The sequence below is a fragment of the Chiloscyllium plagiosum genome, unplaced genomic scaffold, assembly GCF_037043375.1.
Source record: "Chiloscyllium plagiosum isolate Xiang-an unplaced genomic scaffold, Cpla_swu_hap1 HiC_scaffold_5, whole genome shotgun sequence".
Taxonomy (NCBI): Eukaryota; Metazoa; Chordata; class Chondrichthyes; order Orectolobiformes; family Hemiscylliidae; genus Chiloscyllium; species Chiloscyllium plagiosum.
Window position 1 is genome coordinate 23,237,137 of NW_028270143.1, and position 24,793 is coordinate 23,261,929.

A 24,793-nucleotide genomic window follows, 5' to 3' on the forward strand; every position below is an offset into this window, starting at 1 on the left:
CTCATTCAGTCAATGTGTCGATATTAACGTTTTCAATCAATCAAACAAACTGCATTCCTTCAATCATTGAATCAAACTTCAATCATTAATTCAATGAATCAGATGTTATTCATTGATTCTTTGAAACAAACTTAACTTATTTTTTCGTGCGTTCAACTGCATTAATTCATACAATGAAACAATTTGCATGCGTTCGTTCAATGAAACAGGTTGCATGGGCTAATCCAATGCGTAGAGCATTTCCCATTTATCCTGTGATACAAACTGCAAAGATTAATTCAATGAAACAGACTGCACGTGTTAATTAAATGACTAGAGCTTCTCTCATTTATTCAAAATATCAAGCTTTACGCTTTCATTCATTGTAACAAACTGCATACATTCATTCAATGAAACTTGCTGAAAGTGATTATTCAATGTGTAGAGCTTCTATCATTCAGTCAATGTCTCGAGCTTTCATTCAACGAAAAAACTACATTCTCACATTGGGTCAAACTTCCATCATTGCTTCAGTGAATCAGACGTTAATCGCTGAATCTTTGATACAAACTTAACTCAATTGTTTAGTGAACCCAACTGCATTCATTCATACAATCAAACAAACAAACCACTTTGTATCGTGGTATTTCAATGATTTGACCTTCTCTCATAAAGTCAATGTCTCGAGCTTAACGCTTTCAATCAATGAAACAAACTGCATTCATTCAATCATTGAATCAAACTTCAATCATTATTTCAATTAATCAGACGTTATTCATTGATTCAATGAAACAAACTTAACTCATTTCTTTAGTGAATCCAACTGCATTCATTCGTACAGTCAAACAAGCTGCATTCGTTAATTCAATGAAACAGAGTGCACGTGGTAATTCAATGAGTTGAGCCTCTCTCATTCAGTCAATGTCTCGGGCTTAACGCTTTCTTTCAATGAAACAAACGGCATTCATTCAATCATTGAATTAAACTTCAATCATGAATTCAATGAATCAGATGTTAATTGTTGATTCTCTGAACCAAACGTAACCCATTTCTTCCTGCGTCCAACTGCATTAATTCACACAATGAAACAAACTGCATGCCTTCGTTCAATGAAACTGAGTGCAAGTGCTAATCTAATGCTTATAGCATTTCCCTTTCATTCTGTGAAACAATCTGCAAAGATTAATTCAATGAAACAGACTGCACGTGTTAATTCAATGACTAGAGCTTCTCTCATTTATTCAAATTCGAGCTTCACGCTTTCCTTCATTGAAACGAACTGCATGCACACAGTCATTGAATCAAAATTCTATCATTCATGCAATGAAATAAACTGCACACATTCATTCAACGAAACCTTACTGCACGCGTTTATTCAATGAGTAGAGCTCCTCTCATTCAGTCAATGTCTCGAGTTTTAATTCAGTGAAACAAATTGCATTCATTCAAACATTGTGTCAAACTTCAATCATTGAATTAAACTTCAATCATTAATTCAATGAAGCAAACGTTGATCGTTGATTCTCTGAAACAATGCCGTTTTCGTGCATCCAACTGCATTGATTCATGTAATGTAACAAACGGCATGCGTTCGTTCAATGAAACAGAGTCCAATGCGTACAGCTTTTCCCATTCATTCTGTGAAACAAACTGCAAAGATTAATTCAATGAAACAGACTGCACATGTTAATTCAACATCTGGAGCTTACGCGCTCATTCATTGAAACAAACTGCATGAATTCAGTCATTGACTTAAAATTAAATCATTCATTCAATGAAACCTTACTGCAACTGTTTATTCAATGAGTAGAACTTCTCTCATTCATTCAATTACTCGAGCTTAACGCTTTCAATCAATAAAACAAACTGCATCATTCAAACATTTAATCAAACTTCAATTATTGATTCAAAAAATCAAACATTATTCATTGATTCAATGAAACAAACTTAACTCATTTATTCAGTAAATCCAACTGCAATCATTCATACAGTCAAACAAACTGCATGCATTCATTCAAAGAAACAGAGTGCGCGTTGTAATTCAATGGGTGAGCCTCTCTCATTCAGTCAATGTGTCGATATTAACGTTTTCAATCAATCAAACAAACTGCATTCCTTCAATCATTGATTCAAAATTCAATCATTTATTCAATGAATCAGATGTTATTCATTGATTCAATGAAACAAACTTAACTCATTTCTTTAGTGAATCCAACTGCATTCATTCGTAAAGTCAAACAGGCTGCATTCGTTCATTCAATGAAACAGAGTGCACGTGGTAATTGAATGAGTTGAGCCTCTCTCATTCAGTCAATGTCTCGGGCTTAACGCTTTCTTTCAATGAAACAAACGGCATTCATTCAATCATTGAATTAAACTTTAATCATGAATTCAATGAATCAGATGTTAATTGTTGATTCTCTGAACCAAACGTAACCCATTTCTTACTGCGTTCAACTGCATTAATTCACACAATGACACAAACTGCATGCCTTCGTTCAATGAAACAGAGTGCAAGTGCTAATCCAATGCTTATAGCATTTCCCAATCATTCTGTGAAACAAACTGTAAAGATTAATTCAATGAAACCGACTGCACGTGTTAATTCAATGACGTGTTTATTCAAATTCGAGCTTCACGCTTTCCTTCATTGAAACAAACTGCATGCACACAGTCATTGAATCAAAATTCTATCATTCATGCAATGAAATAAACTGCACACATTCATTCAACGAAACCTTACTGCACGCGTTTATTCAATGAGTAGAGCTCCTCTCATTCAGTCAATGTCTTGAGTTTTAATTCAGTGAAACAAACTGCATTCATTCAAACATTGTGTTAAACTTCAATCATTGAATTAACTTCAATCATTGAATTAAACTTCAATCATTAATTCAATGAAGCAAATGTTGATCGTTGATTCTCTGAAACAATGCAGTTTTCGTGCATCCAACTGCATTGATTCATGCAATGTAACAAACGGCATGCGTTCGTTCAATGAAACAGAGTGCAATGCGTACAGCTTTTCCCATTCATTCTGTGAAACAAACTGCAAAGATTAATTCAATGAAACAGACTGCACATGTTAATTCAAAATCTGGAGCTTTACGCTCTCATTCATTGAAACAAACTGCATGCATTCAGTCATTGACTTTAAATTAAATCATTCATTCAATGAAACCTTACTGCAACTGTTTATTCAATGAGTAGACCTTCTCTCATTCATTCAATTACTCGAGCTTAACGCTTTCAATCAATAAAACAAACTGCATCATTCAAACATTTAATCAAACTTCAATTATTGATTCAAAAAATCAAACATTATTCATTGATTCAATGAAACAAACTTAACTCATTTATTCAGTAAATCCAACTGCAATCATTCATACAGTCAAACAAACTGCATGCATTCATTCAAAGAAACAGAGTGCGCGTTGTAATTCAATGGGTTGAGCCTCTCTCATTCAGTCAATGTGTCGATATTAACGTTTTCAATCAATCAAACAAACTGCATTCCTTCAATCATTGATTCAAAATTCAATCATTTATTCAATGAATCAGATGTTATTCATTGATTCAATGAAACAAACTTAACTCATTTCTTTAGTGAATCCAACTGCATTCATTCGTAAAGTCAAACAGGCTGCATTCGTTCATTCAATGAAACAGAGTGCACGTGGTAATTGAATGAGTTGAGCCTCTCTCATTCAGTCAATGTCTCGGGCTTAACGCTTTCTTTCAATGAAACAAACGGCATTCATTCAATCATTGAATTAAACTTTAATCATGAATTCAATGAATCAGATGTTAATTGTTGATTCTCTGAACCAAACGTAACCCATTTCTTACTGCGTTCAACTGCATTAATTCACACAATGACACAAACTGCATGCCTTCGTTCAATGAAACAGAGTGCAAGTGCTAATCCAATGCTTATAGCATTTCCCATTCATTCTGTGAAACAAACTGTAAAGATTAATTCAATGAAACCGACTGCACGTGTTAATTCAATGACGTGTTTATTCAAATTCGAGCTTCACGCTTTCCTTCATTGAAACAAACTGCATGCACACAGTCATTGAATCAAAATTCTATCATTCATGCAATGAAATAAACTGCACACATTCATTCAACGAAACCTTACTGCACGCGTTTATTCAATGAGTAGAGCTCCTCTCATTCAGTCAATGTCTTGAGTTTTAATTCAGTGAAACAAACTGCATTCATTCAAACATTGTGTTAAACTTCAATCATTGAATTAACTTCAATCATTGAATTAAACTTCAATCATTAATTCAATGAAGCAAATGTTGATCGTTGATTCTCTGAAACAATGCAGTTTTCGTGCATCCAACTGCATTGATTCATGCAATGTAACAAACGGCATGCGTTCGTTCAATGAAACAGAGTGCAATGCGTACAGCTTTTCCCATTCATTCTGTGAAACAAACTGCAAAGATTAATTCAATGAAACAGACTGCACATGTTAATTCAAAATCTGGAGCTTTACGCTCTCATTCATTGAAACAAACTGCATGCATTCAGTCATTGACTTTAAATTAAATCATTCATTCAATGAAACCTTACTGCAACTGTTTATTCAATGAGTAGACCTTCTCTCATTCATTCAATTACTCGAGCTTAACGCTTTCAATCAATAAAACAAACTGCATCATTCAAACATTTAATCAAACTTCAATTATTGATTCAAAAAATCAAACATTATTCATTGATTCAATGAAACAAACTTAACTCATTTATTCAGTAAATCCAACTGCAATCATTCATACAGTCAAACAAACTGCATGCATTCATTCAAAGAAACAGAGTGCGCGTTGTAATTCAATGGGTTGAGCCTCTCTCATTCAGTCAATGTGTCGATATTAACGTTTTCAATCAATCAAACAAACTGCATTCCTTCAATCATTGATTCAAAATTCAATCATTTATTCAATGAATCAGATGTTATTCATTGATTCAATGAAACAAACTTAACTCATTTCTTTAGTGAATCCAACTGCATTCATTCGTAAAGTCAAACAGGCTGCATTCGTTCATTCAATGAAACAGAGTGCACGTGGTAATTGAATGAGTTGAGCCTCTCTCATTCAGTCAATGTCTCGGGCTTAACGCTTTCTTTCAATGAAACAAACGGCATTCATTCAATCATTGAATTAAACTTTAATCATGAATTCAATGAATCAGATGTTAATTGTTGATTCTCTGAACCAAACGTAACCCATTTCTTACTGCGTTCAACTGCATTAATTCACACAATGACACAAACTGCATGCCTTCGTTCAATGAAACAGAGTGCAAGTGCTAATCCAATGCTTATAGCATTTCCCATTCATTCTGTGAAACAAACTGTAAAGATTAATTCAATGAAACCGACTGCACGTGTTAATTCAATGACTAGAGCTTCTCTCATTTATTCAAATTCGAGTTTCACGCTTTCCTTCATTGAAACAAACTGCATGCACACAGTCATTGAATCAAAATTCTATCATTCATGCAATGAAATAAACTGCACGTATTCATTCAACGAAACCTTACTACACGCGTTTATTCAAAGAGTAGAGCTCCTCTCATTCAGTCAATGTCTTGACTTTTAATTCAGTGAAACAAACTGCATTCATTCAAACATTGTGTTAAACTTCAATCATTGAATTAAACTTCAATCATTAATTCAATGAAGCAAATGTTGATCGTTGATTCTCTGAAACAATGCAGTTTTCGTGCATCCAACTGCATTGATTCATGCAATGTAAAACGGCATGCGTTCGTTCAATGAAACAGAGTGCAATGCGTACAGCTTTTCCCATTCATTCTGTGAAACAAACTGCAAAGATTAATTCAATGAAACAGACTGCACATGTTAATTCAAAATCTGGAGCTTTACGCTCTCATTCATTGAAACAAACTGCATGCATTCAGTCATTGACTTAAAATTAAATCATTCATTCAATGAAACCTTACTGCAACTGTTTATTCAATGAGTAGACCTTCTCTCATTCATTCAATTACTCGAGCTTAACGCTTTCAATCAATAAAACAAACTGCATCATTCAAACATTTAATCAAACTTCAATTATTGATTCAAAAAATCAAACATTATTCATTGATTCAATGAAACAAACATAACTCATTTATTCAGTAAATCCAACTGCAATCATTCATACTGCATGCATTCATTCAAAGAAACAGAGTGCGCGTTGTAATTCAATGAGTTGAGTCTCTCTGATTCAGTCAATGTGTCGATATTAACGTTTTCAATCAATCAAACAAACTGCATTCCTTCAATCATTGATTCAAACTTCAATCATTAATTCAATGAATCAGATGTTATTCATTGATTCTTTGAAACAAACTTAACTTATTTTTTCGTGCGTTCAACTGCATTAATTCATACAATGAAACAATTTGCATGCGTTCGTTCAATGAAACAGGTTGCATGGGCTAATCCAATGCGTAGAGCATTTCCCATTTATCCTGTGATACAAACTGCAAAGATTAATTCAATGAAACAGACTGCACGTGTTAATTAAATGACTAGAGCTTCTCTCATTTATTCAAAATCTCAAGCTTTACGCTTTCATTCATTGTAACAAACTGCATACATTCATTCAATGAAACTTGCTGAAAGTGATTATTCAATGTGTAGAGCTTCTATCATTCAGTCAATGTCTCGAGCTTTCATTCAACGAAAAAACTACATTCTCACATTGGGTCAAACTTCCATCATTGATTCAGTGAATCAGACGTTAATCGCTGAATCTTTGATACAAACTTAACTCAATTGTTTAGTGAACCCAACTGCATTCATTCATACAATCAAACAAACAAACCACTTTGTATCGTGGTATTTCAATGATTTGACCTTCTCTCATAAAGTCAATGTCTCGAGCTTAACGCTTTCAATCAATGAAACAAACTGCATTCATTCAATCATTGAATCAAACTTCAGTCATTATTTCAATTAATCAGACGTTATTCATTGATTCAATGAAACAAACTTAACTCATTTCTTTAGTGAATCCAACTGCATTCATTCGTACAGTCAAACAAGCTGCATTCGTTAATTCAATGAAACAGAGTGCACGTGGTAATTCAATGAGTTGAGCCTCTCTCATTCAGTCAATGTCTCGGGCTTAACGCTTTATTTCAATGAAACAAACGGCATTCATTCAATCATTGAATTAAACTTCAATCATTAATTCAACGAATCAGATGTTAATTGTTGATTCTCTGAACCAAACGTAACCCATTTCTTCCTGCGTCCAACTGCATTAATTCACACAATGAAACAAACTGCATGTCTTCGTTCAATGAAACTGAGTGCAAGTGCTAATCCAATGCTTATAGCATTTCCCTTTCATTCTGTGAAACAATCTGCAAAGATTAATTCAATGAAACAGACTGCACGTGTTAATTCAATGACTAGAGCTTCTCTCATTTATTCAAATTCGAGCTTCACGCTTTCCTTCATTGAAACGAACTGCATGCACACAGTCATTGAATCAAAATTCTATCATTCATGCAATGAAATAAACTGCACACATTCATTCAACGAAACCTTACTGCACGCGTTTATTCAATGAGTAGAGCTCCTCTCATTCAATCAATGTCTCGAGTTTTTATGAAACAGACTGCACATGTTAATTCAAAATCTGGAGCTTTACGCTCTCATTCATTGAAACAAACTGCATGCATTCAGTCATTGACTTAATATTAAATCATTCATTCAATGAAACCTTACTGCAACTATTTATTAAATGAGTAGACCTTCTCTCAGTCATACAATGTCTCGAGCTTAACGCTTTCAATCAATGAAACAAACTGCATTCATTCAAACATTTAATCCAACTTCAATCATTGATTCAAAAAATCAAACATTATTCATTTATTCAATGAAACAAACATAACTCATTTATTCAGTAAATCCAACTGCAATCATTCATACTGCATTCATTCAAAGAAACAGAGTGCGCGTTGTAATTCAATGAGTTGAGCCTCTCTCATTCAGTCAATGTGTCGATATTAACGCTTTCAATCAATCAAACAAACTGCATTCATTCAATCATTGAATCAAACTTCAATCATTAATTCAATGAATCAGATGTTAATCGCTGATTCTTTGTAACAAACATGCATTCATTGAATGAAACCGAGTGTACGTAGTATTTCATTGATTTGAGCTTGTGTCATTCAGTCAATGACAGAAGCTTAACGCTTTCAATCAAAGAAACAAACTGCATTCATTCAATCATTGAATCAAACTTCAAGCATTGATTAGATGTTAATCGTTGAATCTCTGAATCAAACGTAACCCGTTTCTTAGTGCGTCCAACTGCATTAATGTGTTGAGCTTTTATCATTCAGTCAATGTCTCGAGCTTTCATTCAATGAAACAAACTGCATTCACACATTGTGTCAAAGTTCCACCATTAATTCAGTGTATCAGACGTTAATCGCTGAATCTTTGATCCAAACTTAACTCAATTGTTTAGCGAATCCAACTGCATTCATTCATACAATCAAACAAACAAACCACTTTGTAACGTGGTATTTCAATGATTTGACCTTCTCTCAGAAAGTCAATGTCTCGAGCTTAACGCTTTCAATCAATGAAACAAACTGGATTCATTCAATCATTGAATCAAACTTCAATCATTATTTCAATTACTCAAACGTTATTCATTGATTCAATGAAACAAACTTAACTCATTTCTTTAGTGAATCCAACTGCATTCATTCGTAAAGTCAAACAGGCTGCATTCGTTCATTCAATGAATAGAGTGCACGTGGTAATTCAATGAGTTGAGCATCTCTCATTCAGTCAATGTCTCGGGCTTAACGCTTTCTTTCAATGAAACAAACGGCATTCATTCAAACATTGTGTCAAACTTCAATCATTGAATTAAACTTCAATCATTAATTCAATGAAGCAAACGTTGATCGTTGATTCTCTGAAACAATGCACTTTTCGTGCATCCAACTGCATTGATTCATGCAATGTAACAAACGGCATGCGTTCGTTCAATGAAACAGAGTCCAATGCGTACAGCTTTACCCATTCATTCTGTGAAACAAACTGCAAAGATCAATTCAATGAAACAGACTGCACATGTTAATTCAAAATCTGGAGCTTACGCTCTCATTCATTGAAACAAACTGCATGCATTCAGTCATTGACTTAAAATTAAATCATTCATTCAATGAAACCTTACTGCAACTGTTTATTCAATGAGTAGACCTTCTCTCATTCATTCAATTACTCGAGCTTAACGCTTTCAATCAATAAAACAAACTGCATCATTCAAACATTTAATCAAACTTCAATTATTGATTCAAAAAATCAAACATTATTCATTGATTCAATGAAACAAACTTAACTCATTTATTCAGTAAATCCAACTGCAATCATTCATACAGTCAAACAAACTGCATGCATTCATTCAAAGAAACAGAGTGCGCGTTGTAATTCAATGGGTTGAGCCTCTCTCATTCAGTCAATGTGTCGATATTAACGTTTTCAATCAATCAAACAAACTGCATTCCTTCATTCATTGATTCAAAATTCAATCATTTATTCAATGAATCAGATGTTATTCATTGATTCAATGAAACAAACTTAACTCATTTCTTTAGTGAATCCAACTGCATTCATTCGTAACGTCAAACAGGCTGCATTCGTTCATTCAATGAAACAGAGTGCACGTGGTAATTCAATGAGTTGAGCCTCTCTCATTCAGTCAATGTCTCGGGCTTAACGTTTCTTTCAATGAAACAAACGGCATTCATTCAATCATTGAATTAAACTTTAATCATGAATTCAATGAATCAGATGTTAATTGTTGATTCTCTGAACCAAACGTAACCCATTTCTTCCTGCGTCCAACTGCATTAATTCACACAATGAAACACTGCATGCCTTCGTTCAATGAAACAGAGTGCAAGTGCTAATCCAATGCTTATAGCATTTCCCTTTCATTCTGTGAAACAATCTGCAAAGATTGATTCAATGAAACAGACTGCACGTGTTAATTCAATGACTAGAGCTTCTCTCATTTATTCAAATTCGAGCTTCACGCTTTCCTTCATTGAAACGAACTGCATGCACACAGTCATTGAATCAAAATTCTATCATTCATGCAATGAAATAAACTGCACGCATTCATTCAACGAAACCTTACTGCACGCGTTTATTCAATGAGTAGAGCTCCTCTCATTCAGTCAATGTCTCGAGTTTTAATTCAGTGAAACAAATTGCATTCATTCAAACATTGTGTCAAACTTCAATCATTGAATTAAACTTCAATCATTAATTCAATAAAGCAAACGTTGATCGTTGATTCTCTGAAACAATGCAGTTTTCGTGCATCCAACTGCATTGATTCATGCAATGTAACAAACGGCATGCGTTCGTTCAATGAAACAGAGTCCAATGCGTACAGCTTTTCCCATTCATTCTGTGAAACAAACTGCAAAGATTAATTCAATGAAACAGACTGCACATGTTAATTCAAAATCTGGAGCTTACGCTCTCATTCATTGAAACAAACTGCATGCATTCAGTCATTGACTTAAAATTAAATCATACATTCAATGAAACCTTACTGCAACTGTTTATTCAATGAGTAGACCTTCTCTCATTCATTCAATTACTCGAGCTTAACGCTTTCAATCAATAAAACAAACTGCATCATTCAAACATTTAATCAAACTTCAATTATTGATTCAAAAATTCAAACATTATTCATTGATTCAATGAAACAAACTTAACTCATTTATTCAGTAAATCCAACTGCAATCATTCATACAGTCAAACAAACTGCATGCATTCATTCAAAGAAACAGAGTGCGCGTTGTAATTCAATGGGTTGAGCCTCTCTCATTCAGTCAATGTGTCGATATTAACGTTTTCAATCAATCAAACAAACTGCATTCCTTCAATCATTGATTCAAAATTCAATCATTTATTCAATGAATCAGATGTTATTCATTGATTCAATGAAACAAACTTAACTCATTTCTTTAGTGAATCCAACTGCATTCATTCGTAAAGTCAAACAGGCTGCATTCGTTCATTCAATGAAACAGAGTGCACGTGGTAATTCAATGAGTTGAGCCTCTCTCATTCAGTCAATGTCTCGGGCTTAACGCTTTCTTTCAATGAAACAAACGGCATTCATTCAATCATTGAATTAAACTTTAATCATGAATTCAATGAATCAGATGTTAATTGTTGATTCTCTGAACCAAACGTAACCCATTTCTTACTGCGTCCAACTGCATTAATTCACACAATGACACAAACTGCATGCCTTCGTTCAATGAAACAGAGTGCAAGTGCTAATCCAATGCTTATAGCATTTCCCATTCATTCTGTGAAACAAACTGTAAAGATTAATTCAATGAAACCGACTGCACGTGTTAATTCAATGACTAGAGCTTCTCTCATTTATTCAAATTCGAGCTTCACGCTTTCCTTCATTGAAACAAACTGCATGCACACAGTCATTGAATCAAAATTCTATCATTCATGCAATGAAATAAACTGCACGTATTCATTCAACGAAACCTTACTGCACGCGTTTATTCAAAGAGTAGAGCTCCTCTCATTCAGTCAATGTCTTGACTTTTAATTCAGTGAAACAAACTGCATTCATTCAAACATTGTGTTAAACTTCAATCATTGAATTAAACTTCAATCATTAATTCAATGAAGCAAATGTTGATCGTTGATTCTCTGAAACAATGCAGTTTTCGTGCATCCAACTGCATTGATTCATGCAATGTAAAACGGCATGCGTTCGTTCAATGAAACAGAGTGCAATGCGTACAGCTTTTCCCATTCATTCTGTGAAACAAACTGCAAAGATTAATTCAATGAAACAGACTGCACATGTTAATTCAAAATCTGGAGCTTTACGCTCTCATTCATTGAAACAAACTGCATGCATTCAGTCATTGACTTAAAATTAAATCATTCATTCAATGAAACCTTACTGCAACTGTTTATTCAATGAGTAGACCTTCTCTCATTCATTCAATTACTCGAGCTTAACGCTTTCAATCAATAAAACAAACTGCATCATTCAAACATTTAATCAAACTTCAATTATTGATTCAAAAAATCAAACATTATTCATTGATTCAATGAAACAAACATAACTCATTTATTCAGTAAATCCAACTGCAATCATTCATACTGCATGCATTCATTCAAAGAAACAGAGTGCGCGTTGTAATTCAATGAGTTGAGTCTCTCTGATTCAGTCAATGTGTCGATATTAACGTTTTCAATCAATCAAACAAACTGCATTCCTTCAATCATTGATTCAAACTTCAATCATTAATTCAATGAATCAGATGTTATTCATTGATTCTTTGAAACAAACTTAACTTATTTTTTCGTGCGTTCAACTGCATTAATTCATACAATGAAACAATTTGCATGCGTTCGTTCAATGAAAAAGGTTGCATGGGCTAATCCAATGCGTAGAGAATTTCCCATTTATCCTGTGATACAAACTGCAAAGATTAATTCAATGAAACAGACTGCACGTGTTAATTAAATGACTAGAGCTTCTCTCATTTATTCAAAATCTCAAGCTTTACGCTTTCATTCATTGTAACAAACGGCATACATTCATTCAATGAAACTTGCTGAAAGTGATTATTCAATGTGTAGAGCTTCTATCATTCAGTCAATGTCTCGAGCTTTCATTCAACGAAAAAACTACATTCTCACATTGGGTCAAACTTCCATCATTGATTCAGTGAATCAGACGTTAATCGCTGAATCTTTGATACAAACTTAACTCAATTGTTTAGTGAACCCAACTGCATTCATTCATACAATCAAACAAACAAACCACTTTGTATCGTGGTATTTCAATGATTTGACCTTCTCTCATAAAGTCAATGTCTCGAGCTTAACGCTTTCAATCAATGAAACAAACTGCATTCATTCAATCATTGAATCAAACTTCAATCATTATTTCAATTAATCAGACGTTATTCATTGATTCAATGAAACAAACTTAACTCATTTCTTTAGTGAATCCAACTGCATTCATTCGTACAGTCAAACAAGCTGCATTCGTTAATTCAATGAAACAGAGTGCACGTGGTAATTCAATGAGTTGAGCCTCTCTCATTCAGTCAATGTCTCGGGCTTAACGCTTTATTTCAATGAAACAAACGGCATTCATTCAATCATTGAATTAAACTTCAATCATTAATTCAACGAATCAGATGTTAATTGTTGATTCTCTGAACCAAACGTAACCCATTTCTTCCTGCGTCCAACTGCATTAATTCACACAATGAAACAAACTGCATGTCTTCGTTCAATGAAACTGAGTGCAAGTGCTAATCCAATGCTTATAGCATTTCCCTTTCATTCTGTGAAACAATCTGCAAAGATTAATTCAATGAAACAGACTGCACGTGTTAATTCAATGACTAGAGCTTCTCTCATTTATTCAAATTCGAGCTTCACGCTTTCCTTCATTGAAACGAACTGCATGCACACAGTCATTTTTCAAAATTCTATCATTCATGCAATGAAATAAACTGCACACATTCATTCAACGAAACCTTACTGCACGCGTTTATTCAATGAGTAGAGCTCCTCTCATTCAATCAATGTCTCGAGTTTTTATGAAACAGACTGCACATGTTAATTCAAAATCTGGAGCTTTACGCTCTCATTCATTGAAACAAACTGCATGCATTCAGTCATTGACTTAATATTAAATCATTCATTCAATGAAACCTTACTGCAACTATTTATTAAATGAGTAGACCTTCTCTCAGTCATACAATGTCTCGAGCTTAACGCTTTCAATCAATGAAACAAACTGCATTCATTCAAACATTTAATCCAACTTCAATCATTGATTCAAAAAATCAAACATTATTCATTTATTCAATGAAACAAACATAACTCATTTATTCAGTAAATCCAACTGCAATCATTCATACTGCATTCATTCAAAGAAACAGAGTGCGCGTTGTAATTCAATGAGTTGAGCCTCTCTCATTCAGTCAATGTGTCGATATTAACGCTTTCAATCAATCAAACAAACTGCATTCATTCAATCATTGAATCAAACTTCAATCATTAATTCAATGAATCAGATGTTAATCGCTGATTCTTTGTAACAAACATGCATTCATTGAATGAAACCGAGTGTACGTAGTATTTCATTGATTTGAGCTTGTGTCATTCAGTCAATGACAGAAGCATAACGCTTTCAATCAATGAAACAAACTGCATTCATTCAATCATTGAATCAAACTTCAAGCATTGATTAGATGTTAATCGTTGAATCTCTGAATCAAACGTAACCCGTTTCTTAGTGCGTCCAACTGCATTAATGTGTTGAGCTTTTATCATTCAGTCAATGTCTCGAGCTTTCATTCAATGAAACAAACTGCATTCACACATTGTGTCAAAGTTCCACCATTAATTCAGTGTATCAGACGTTAATCGCTGAATCTTTGATCCAAACTTAACTCAATTGTTTAGCGAATCCAACTGCATTCATTCATACAATCAAACAAACAAACCACTTTGTAACGTGGTATTTCAATGATTTGACCTTCTCTCAGAAAGTCAATGTCTCGAGCTTAACGCTTTCAATCAATGAAACAAACTGGATTCATTCAATCATTGAATCAAACTTCAATCATTATTTCAATTACTCAAACGTTATTCATTGATTCAATGAAACAAACTTAACTCATTTCTTTAGTGAATCCAACTGCATTCATTCGTAAAGTCAAACAGGCTGCATTCGTTCATTCAATGAATAGAGTGCACGTGGTAATTCAATGAGTTGAGCATCTCTCATTCAGTCAATGTCTCGGGCTTAACGCTTTCTTTCAATGAAACAAACGGCATTCATTCAAACATTGTGTCAAACTTCAATCATTGAATTAAACTTCAATCATTAATTCAATGAAGCAAACGTTGATCGTTGATTCTCTGAAACAATGCACTTTTCGTGCATCCAACTGCATTGATTCATGCAATGTAACAAACGGCATGCGTTCGTTCAATGAAACAGAGTCCAATGCGTACAGCTTTACCCATTCATTCTGTGAAACAAACTGCAAAGATTAATTCAATGAAACAGACTGCACATGTTAATTCAAAATCTGGAGCTTACGCTCTCATTCATTGAAACAAACTGCATGCATTCAGTCATTGACTTAAAATTAAATCATTCATTCAATGAAACCTTACTGCAACTGTTTATTCAATGAGTAGACCTTCTCTCATTCATTCAATTACTCGAGCTTAACGCTTTCAATCAATAAAACAAACTGCATCATTCAAACATTTAATCAAACTTCAATTATTGATTCAAAAAATCAAACATTATTCATTGATTCAATGAAACAAACTTAACTCATTTATTCAGTAAATCCAACTGCAATCATTCATACAGTCAAACAAACTGCATGCATTCATTCAAAGAAACAGAGTGCGCGTTGTAATTCAATGGGTTGAGCCTCTCTCATTCAGTCAATGTGTCGATATTAACGTTTTCAATCAATCAAACAAACTGCATTCCTTCATTCATTGATTCAAAATTCAATCATTTATTCAATGAATCAGATGTTATTCATTGATTCAATGAAACAAACTTAACTCATTTCTTTAGTGAATCCAACTGCATTCATTCGTAACGTCAAACAGGCTGCATTCGTTCATTCAATGAAACAGAGTGCACGTGGTAATTCAATGAGTTGAGCCTCTCTCATTCAGTCAATGTCTCGGGCTTAACGCTTTCTTTCAATGAAGCAAACGGCATTCATTCAATCATTGAATTAAACTTTAATCATGAATTCAATGAATCAGATGTTAATTGTTGATTCTCTGAACCAAACGTAACCCATTTCTTCCTGCGTCCAACTGCATTAATTCACACAATGAAACACTGCATGCCTTCGTTCAATGAAACAGAGTGCAAGTGCTAAACCAATGCTTATAGCATTTCCCTTTCATTCTGTGAAACAATCTGCAAAGATTAATTCAATGAAACAGACTGCACGTGTTAATTCAATGACTAGAGCTTCTCTCATTTATTCAAATTCGAGCTTCACGCTTTCCTTCATTGAAACGAACTGCATGCACACAGTCATTGAATCAAAATTCTATCATTCATGCAATGAAATAAACTGCACGCATTCATTCAACGAAACCTTACTGCACGCGTTTATTCAATGAGTAGAGCTCCTCTCATTCAGTCAATGTCTCGAGTTTTAATTCAGTGAAACAAATTGCATTCATTCAAACATTGTGTCAAACTTCAATCATTGAATTAAACTTCAATCATTAATTCAATGAAGCAAACGTTGATCGTTGATTCTCTGAAACAATGCAGTTTTCGTGCATCCAACTGCATTGATTCATGCAATGTAACAGACGGCATGCGTTCGTTCAATGAAACAGAGTCCAATGCGTACAGCTTTTCCCATTCATTCTGTGAAACAAACTGCAAAGATTAATTCAATGAAACAGACTGCACATGTTAATTCAAAATCTGGAGCTTACGCTCTCATTCATTGAAACAAACTGCATGCATTCAGTCATTGACTTAAAATTAAATCATACATTCAATGAAACCTTACTGCAACTGTTTATTCAATGAGTAGACCTTCTCTCATTCATTCAATTACTCGAGCTTAACGCTTTCAATCAATAAAACAAACTGCATCATTCAAACATTTAATCAAACTTCAATTATTGATTCAAAAAATCAAACATTATTCATTGATTCAATGAAACAAACTTAACTCATTTATTCAGTAAATCCAACTGCAATCATTCATACAGTCAAACAAACTGCATGCATTCATTCAAAGAAACAGAGTGCGCGTTGTAATTCAATGGGTTGAGCCTCTCTCATTCAGTCAATGTGTCGATATTAACGTTTTCAATCAATCAAACAAACTGCATTCCTTCAATCATTGATTCAAAATTCAATCATTTATTCAATGAATCAGATGTTATTCATTGATTCAATGAAACAAACTTAACTCATTTCTTTAGTGAATCCAACTGCATTCATTCGTAAAGTCAAACAGGCTGCATTCGTTCATTCAATGAAACAGAGTGCACGTGGTAATTCAATGAGTTGAGCCTCTCTCATTCAGTCAATGTCTCGGGCTTAACGCTTTCTTTCAATGAAACAAACGGCATTCATTCAATCATTGAATTAAACTTTAATCATGAATTCAATGAATCAGATGTTAATTGTTGATTCTCTGAACCAAACGTAACCCATTTCTTCCTGCGTCCAACTGCATTAATTCACACAATGAAACAAACTGCATGCCTTCGTTCAATGAAACAGAGTGCAAGTGCTAATCCAATGCTTATAGCATTTCCCATTCATTCTGTGAAACAAACTGTAAAGATTAATTCAATGAAACCGACTGCACGTGTTAATTCAATGACTAGAGCTTCTCTCATTTATTCAAATTCGAGCTTCACGCTTTCCTTCATTGAAACAAACTGCATGCACACAGTCATTGAATCAAAATTCTATCATTCATGCAATGAAACAAACTGCACGCATTCATTCAACGAAACCTTACTGCACACGTTTATTCAATGAGTAGAGCTCCTCTCATTCAGTCAATTCTTGAGTTTTAATTCAGTGAAACAAACTGCATTCATTCAAACATTGTGTTAAACTTCAATCATTGAATTAAACTTCAATCATTAATTCAATGAAGCAAATGTTGATCGTTGATTCTCTGAAACAATGCAGTTTTCGTGCATCCAACTGCATTGATTCATGCAATGTAACAAACGGCATGCGTTCGTTCAATGAAACAGAGTGCAATGCGTACAGCTTTTCCCATTCATTCTGTGAAACAAACTGCAAAGATTAATTCAATGAAACAGACTGCACATGTTAATTCAAAATCTGGAGCTTTACGCTCTCATTCATTGAAACAAACTGCATGCATTCAGTCATTGACTTAAAATTAAATCATTCATTCAATGAAACCTTACTGCAACTGTTTATTCAATGAGTAGACCTTCTCTCATTCATTCAATTACTCGAGCTTAACGCTTTCAATCAATAAAACAAACTGCATCATTCAAACATTTAATCAAACTTCAATTATTGATTCAAAAAATCAAACATTATTCATTGATTCAATGAAACAAACTTAACTCATTTATTCAGTAAATCCAACTGCAATCATTCATACAGTCAAACAAACTGCATGCATTCATTCAAAGAAACAGAGTGCGCGTTGTAATTCAATGGGTTGAGCCCCTCTCATTCAGTCAATGTGTCGATATTAACGTTTTCAATCAATCAAACAAACTGCATTCCTTCAATCATTGATTCAAAATTCAATCATTAATTCAATTAATCAGATGTTATTCATTGATTCTTTGAAACAAACTTAACTCATTTTTTCGTGCGTTCAACTGCATTAATTCATACAATGAAACATTTTGCATGCGTTCGTTCAATGAAATAGGTTGCACGGGCTAATCCAATGCGTAGAGCATTTCCCATTTATCCTGTGATACAAACTGCAAAGATTAATTCAATGAAACAGACTGCACGTGTTAATTCAATGACCAGAGCTTCTCTCATTTATTCAAATTCGAGCTTCACACTTTCCTTCATTGCAACAAACTGCATGCACACAGTCATTGAATCAAAATTCTATCATTCATGCAATGAAACAAACTGCACACATTCATTCAATGAAACCTTACCTCACGTGTTCATTCAATGAGAAGAGCTCCTCTCATTCAGTCAATGTCTCGAGTTTTAATTCAGTGAAACAAATTGCATTCATTCAAACATTATGTCAAACTTCAATCATTATTTCAATTAATCAAACGTTATTCATTGATTCAATGAAACAAACTTATCTCATTTCTTTTGTGAATCCAACTGCATTCATACGTACAGTCAAACAAGCTGCATTCGTTCATTCAATGAAACAGAGTGCACGTGGTAATTGAATGAGTTGAGCCTCTCTCATTCAGTCAATGTCTCGGGCTTAACGCTTTCTTTCAATGAAACAAACGGCATTCATTCAATCATTGAATTAAACTTTAATCATGAATTCAATGAATCAGATGTTAATTGTTGATTCTCTGAACCAAACGTAACCCATTTCTTACTGCGTCCAACTGCATTAATTCACACAATGAAACAAACTGCATGCCTTCGTTCAATGAAACAGAGTGCAAGTGCTAATCCAATGCATATAGCATTTTCCCATTCATTCTGTGAAACGATCTGCAAAGATTAATTCAATGAAACAGACTGCACGTGTTAATTCAATGTCTAGAGCTTCTCTCATTTATTCAAATTCGAGCTTCACACTTTTCTTCATTGAAACAAACTGCATGCACACAGTCATTGAATCAAAATTCTATCATTCATGCAATGAAACAAACTGCACACATTCATTCAATGAAACCTTACTGCACGTGTTTATTCAATGAGTGGAGCTCCTCTCATTCAGTCAATGTCTCGAGTTTTAATTCAGTGAAACAAACTGCATTCAATCAAACATTGTGTCAAACTTCAATCATTGAATTAACTTCAATCATTGAATTAAACTTCAATCATTAATTCAATGAAGCAGATGTTGATCGTTGATTCTCTGAAACAATGCAGTTTTCGTGCATCCAACTGCATTGATTCATGCAATGTAACAAACGGCATGCGTTCGTTCAATGAAACAGAGTCCACGTGCTAATCCAATGCGTACAGCTTTTCCCAATCATTCTGTGAAACAAACTGCAAAGATTAATTCAATGAAACAGACTGCACATGTTAATTCAAAATCTGGAGCTTTACGCTCTCATTCATTGAAACAAACTGCATGCATTCAGTCATTGACTTAAAATTAAATCATTCATTCAATGAAACCTTACTGCAACTATTTATTAAATGAGTAGACCTTCTCTCAGTCATACAATGTCTCGAGCTTAACGCTTTCAATCAATGAAACAAACTGCATTCATTCAAACATTTAATCAAACTTCAATCATTGATTCAAAAAATCAAACATTATTCATTGATTCAATGAAACAAACATAACTCATTTATTCAGTAAATCCAACTGCAATCATTCATACTGCATGCATTCATTCAAAGAAACAGAGTGCGCGTTGTAATTCAATGAGTTGAGTCTCTCTCATTCAGTCAATGTGTCGATATTAACGTTTTCAATCAATCGAACAAACTGCATTCCTTCAATTATTGAATCAAACTTCAATCATTAATTCAATGAATCAGATGTTATTCATTGATTCTTTGAAACAAACGTAACTTATTGTTTCGTGCGTTCAACTGCATTAATTCATACAATGAAACAATTTGCATGCGTTCGTTCAATGAAACAGGTTGCATGGGCTAATCCAATGCGTAGAGCATTTCCCATTTATCCTGTGATACAAACTGCAAAGATTAATTCAATGAAACAGACTGCACGTGTTAATTAAATGACTAGAGCTTCTCTCATTTATTCAAAATCTCAAGCTTTACGCTTTCATTCATTGTAACAAACTGCATACATTCATTCAATGAAACTTGCTGAAAGTGATTATTCAATGTGTAGAGCTTCTATCATTCAGTCAATGTCTCGAGCTTTCATTCAACGAAAAAACTACATTCTCACATTGGGTCAAACTTCCATCATTGATTCAGTGAATCAGACGTTAATCGCTGAATCTTTGATACAAACTTAACTCAATTGTTTAGTGAACCCAACTGCATTCATTCATACAATCAAACAAACAAACCACTTTGTATCGTGGTATTTCAATGATTTGACCTTCTCTCATAAAGTCAATGTCTCGAGCTTAACGCTTTCAATCAATGAAACAAACTGCATTCATTCAATCATTGAATCAAACTTCCATCATTGATTCAGTGAATCAGACGTTAATCGCTGAATCTTTGATACAAACTTAACTCAATTGTTTAGTGAACCCAACTGCATTCATTCATACAATCAAACAAACAAACCACTTTGTATCGTGGTATTTCAATGATTTGACCTTCTCTCATAAAGTCAATGTCTCGAGCTTAACGCTTTCAATCAATGAAACAAACTGCATTCATTCAATCATTGAATCAAACTTCAATCATTGATTCAAAAAATCAAACATTATTCATTGATTCAATGAAACAAACATAACTCGTTTATTCAGTAAATCCAACTGCAATCATTCATACTGCATGCATTCATTCAAAGAAACAGAGTGCGCGTTGTAATTCAATGAGTTGAGTCTCTCTCATTCAGTCAATGTGTCGATATTAACGTTTTCAATCAATCAAACAAACTGCATTCCTTCAATCATTGAATCAAACTTCAATCATTAATTCAATGAATCAGATGTTATTCATTGATTCTTTGAAACAAACTTAACTTATTTTTTCGTGCGTTCAACTGCATTAATTCACACAATGAAACAAACTGCATGCCTTCGTTCAATGAAACAGGTTGCACGGGCTAATCCAATGCGTAGAGCATTTCCCATTTATCCTGTGATACAAACTGCAAAGATTAATTCAATGAAACAGACTGCACGTGTTAATTCAATGACTAGAGCTTCTCCCATTTATTCAAAATCTCAAGCTTTACGCTTTCATTCATTGTAACAAACTGCATACATTCATTCAATGAAATTTGCTGAAAGTGATTATTCAATGTGTAGAACTTCTATCATTCAGTCAATGTCTCGAGCTTTCATTCAACGAAAAAACTACATTCTCACATTGGGTCAAACTTCCATCATTGATTCAGTGAATCAGACGTTAATCGCTGAATCTTTGATACAAACTTAACTCAATTGTTTAGTGAACCCAACTGCATTCATTCATACAATCAAACAAACAAACCACTTTGTATCGTGGTATTTCAATGATTTGACCTTCTCTCATAAAGTCAATGTCTCGAGCTTAACGCTTTCAATCAATGAAACAAACTGCATTCATTCAATCATTGAATCAAACTTCAATCATTATTTCAATTAATCAAACGTTATTCATTGATTCAATGAAACAAACTTAACTCATTTCTTTAATGAATCCAACTGCATTCATTCGTACAGTCAAACAAGCTGCATTCGTTAATTCAATGAAACAGAGTGCACGTGGTAATTCAATGAGTTGAGCCTCTCTCATTCAGTCAATGTCTCGGGCTTAACGCTTTCTTTCAATGAAACAAACAGCATTCATTCAATCATTGAATTAAACTTCAATCATGAATTCAATGAATCAGATGTTAATCGTTGAATCTCTGAATCAAACGTAACCCGTTTCTTAAAGCGTCCAACTGCATTATTTCACACAATGATACAAACTGCATGCGTTCATTCAACGAAACAGAGTTCGCGTGTTAATCCAATGCGTATTGCATTTCCCTTTCATTCTGTGAAACAAACTGCAAAGATTAATTCAATGAAACAGACTGCACGTGTTAATTCAATGACTAGAGCTTCTCTCATTTATTCAAATTCGAGCTTCACGCTTTCCTTCATTGAAACAAACTGCATGCACACAGTCATTGAATCAAAATTCTATCATTCATGCAATGAAACAAACTGCACACATTCATTCAATGAAACCTTACTGCACGTGTTTATTCAATGAGTGGAGCTCCTCTCATTCAGTCAATGTCTCGAGTTTTAATTCAGTGAAACAAACTGCATTCATTCAAACATTGTGTCAAACTTCAATCATTGAATTAACTTCAATCATTGAATTAAACTTCAATCATTAATTCAATGAAGCAGATGTTGATCGTTGATTCTCTGAAACAATGCAGTTTTCGTGCATCCAACTGCATTGATTCATGCAATGTAACAAACGGCATGCGTTCGTTCAACGAAACAGAGTCCACGTGCTAATCCAATGCTTATAGCATTTTCCATTCATTCTGTGAAACAAACTGCAAAGATTAATTCAATGAAATAGACTGCACATGTTAATTCAAAATCTGGAGCTTTACGCTCTCATTCATTGAAACAAACTGCATGCATTCAGTCATTGACTTAAAATTAAATCATTCATTCAATGAAACCTTACTGCAACTATTTATTAAATGAGTAGACCTTCTCTCAGTCATACAATGTCTCGAGCTTAACGCTTTCAATCAATGAAACAAACTGCATTCATTCAAACATTTAATCAAACTTCAATCATTGATTCAAAAAATCAAACATTATTCATTGATTCAATGAAACAAACATAACTCATTTATTCAGTAAATCCAACTGCAATCATTCAGTGAAACAAACTGCATGCATTCATTCAAAGAAACAGAGTGCGCGTTGTAATTCAATGAGTTGAGCCTCTCTCATTCAGTCAATGTGTCGATATTAACGCTTTCAATCAATCAAACAAACTGCATTCATTCAATCATTGAATCAAACTTCAATCATTAATTCAATGAATCAGATGTTAATCGTTGATTCTTTGTAACAAACATGCATTCATTGAATGAAACCGAGTGCACGTAGTATTTCAGTGAATGACAGAAGCTTAACGCTTTCAATCAATGAAACAAACTGCATTCATTCAATCATTGAATCAAACTTCAAGCATTGATTAGATGTTAATCGTTGAATCTCTGAATCAAACGTAACCCGTTTCTTAGTGCGTCCAACTGCATTAATGTGTTGAGCTTTTATCATTCAGTCAATGTCTCGAGCTTTCATTCAATGAAACAAACTGCATTCACACATTGGGTCAAACATCCATCATTGATTCAGTGAATCAGACGTTAATCGCTGAATCTTTGATACAAACATAACTCAATTGTTTCGTGAATCCAACTGCATTCATTCATACAATCAAACAAACAAACCACTTTGTAACGTGGTATTTCAATGATTTGACCTTCTCTCATAAAATCAATGTCTCGAGCTTAACGCTTTCAATCAATGAAACAAACTGGATTCATTCAATCATTGAATCAAACTTCAATCATTATTTCAATTGCTCAAACGTTATTCATTGATTCAATGAAACAAACTTAACTCATTTCTTTAGTGAATCCAACTGCATTCATTCGTAAAGTCAAACAGGCTGCATTCGTTCATTCAATGAATAGAGTGCACGTGGTAATTCAATGAGTTGAGCCTCTCTCATTCAGTCAATGTCTCGGGCTTAACGCTTTCTTTCAAAGAAACAAACGGCATTCATTCAATCATTGAATTAAACTTCAATCATTAATTCAATGAATCAGATGTTAATTGTTGATTCTCTGAACCAAACGTAACCCATTTCTTAGTGCGTCCAACTGCATTAATTCACACAATGAAACAAACTGCATGCCTTCGTTCAATGAAACAGAGTCCACGTGCTAATCCAATGCTTATAGCATTTTCCATTCATTCTGTGAAACAAACTGCAAAGATTAATTCAATGAAACAGACTTCACATGTTAATTCAAAATCTGGAACTTTACGCTCTCATTCATTGAAACAAACTGCATGCATTCAGTCATTGACTTAAAATTAAATCATTCATTCAATGAAACCTTACTGCAACTATTTATTAAATGAGTAGACCTTCTCTCAGTCATACAATGTCTCGAGCTTAACGCTTTCAATCAATGAAACAAACTGCATTCATTCAAACATTTAATCAAACTTCAATCATTGATTCAAAAAATCAAACATTATTCATTGATTCAATGAAACAAACATAACTCATTTATTCAGTAAATCCAACTGCAATCATTCATACTGCATTCATTCAAAGAAACAGAGTGCGCGTTGTAATTCAAT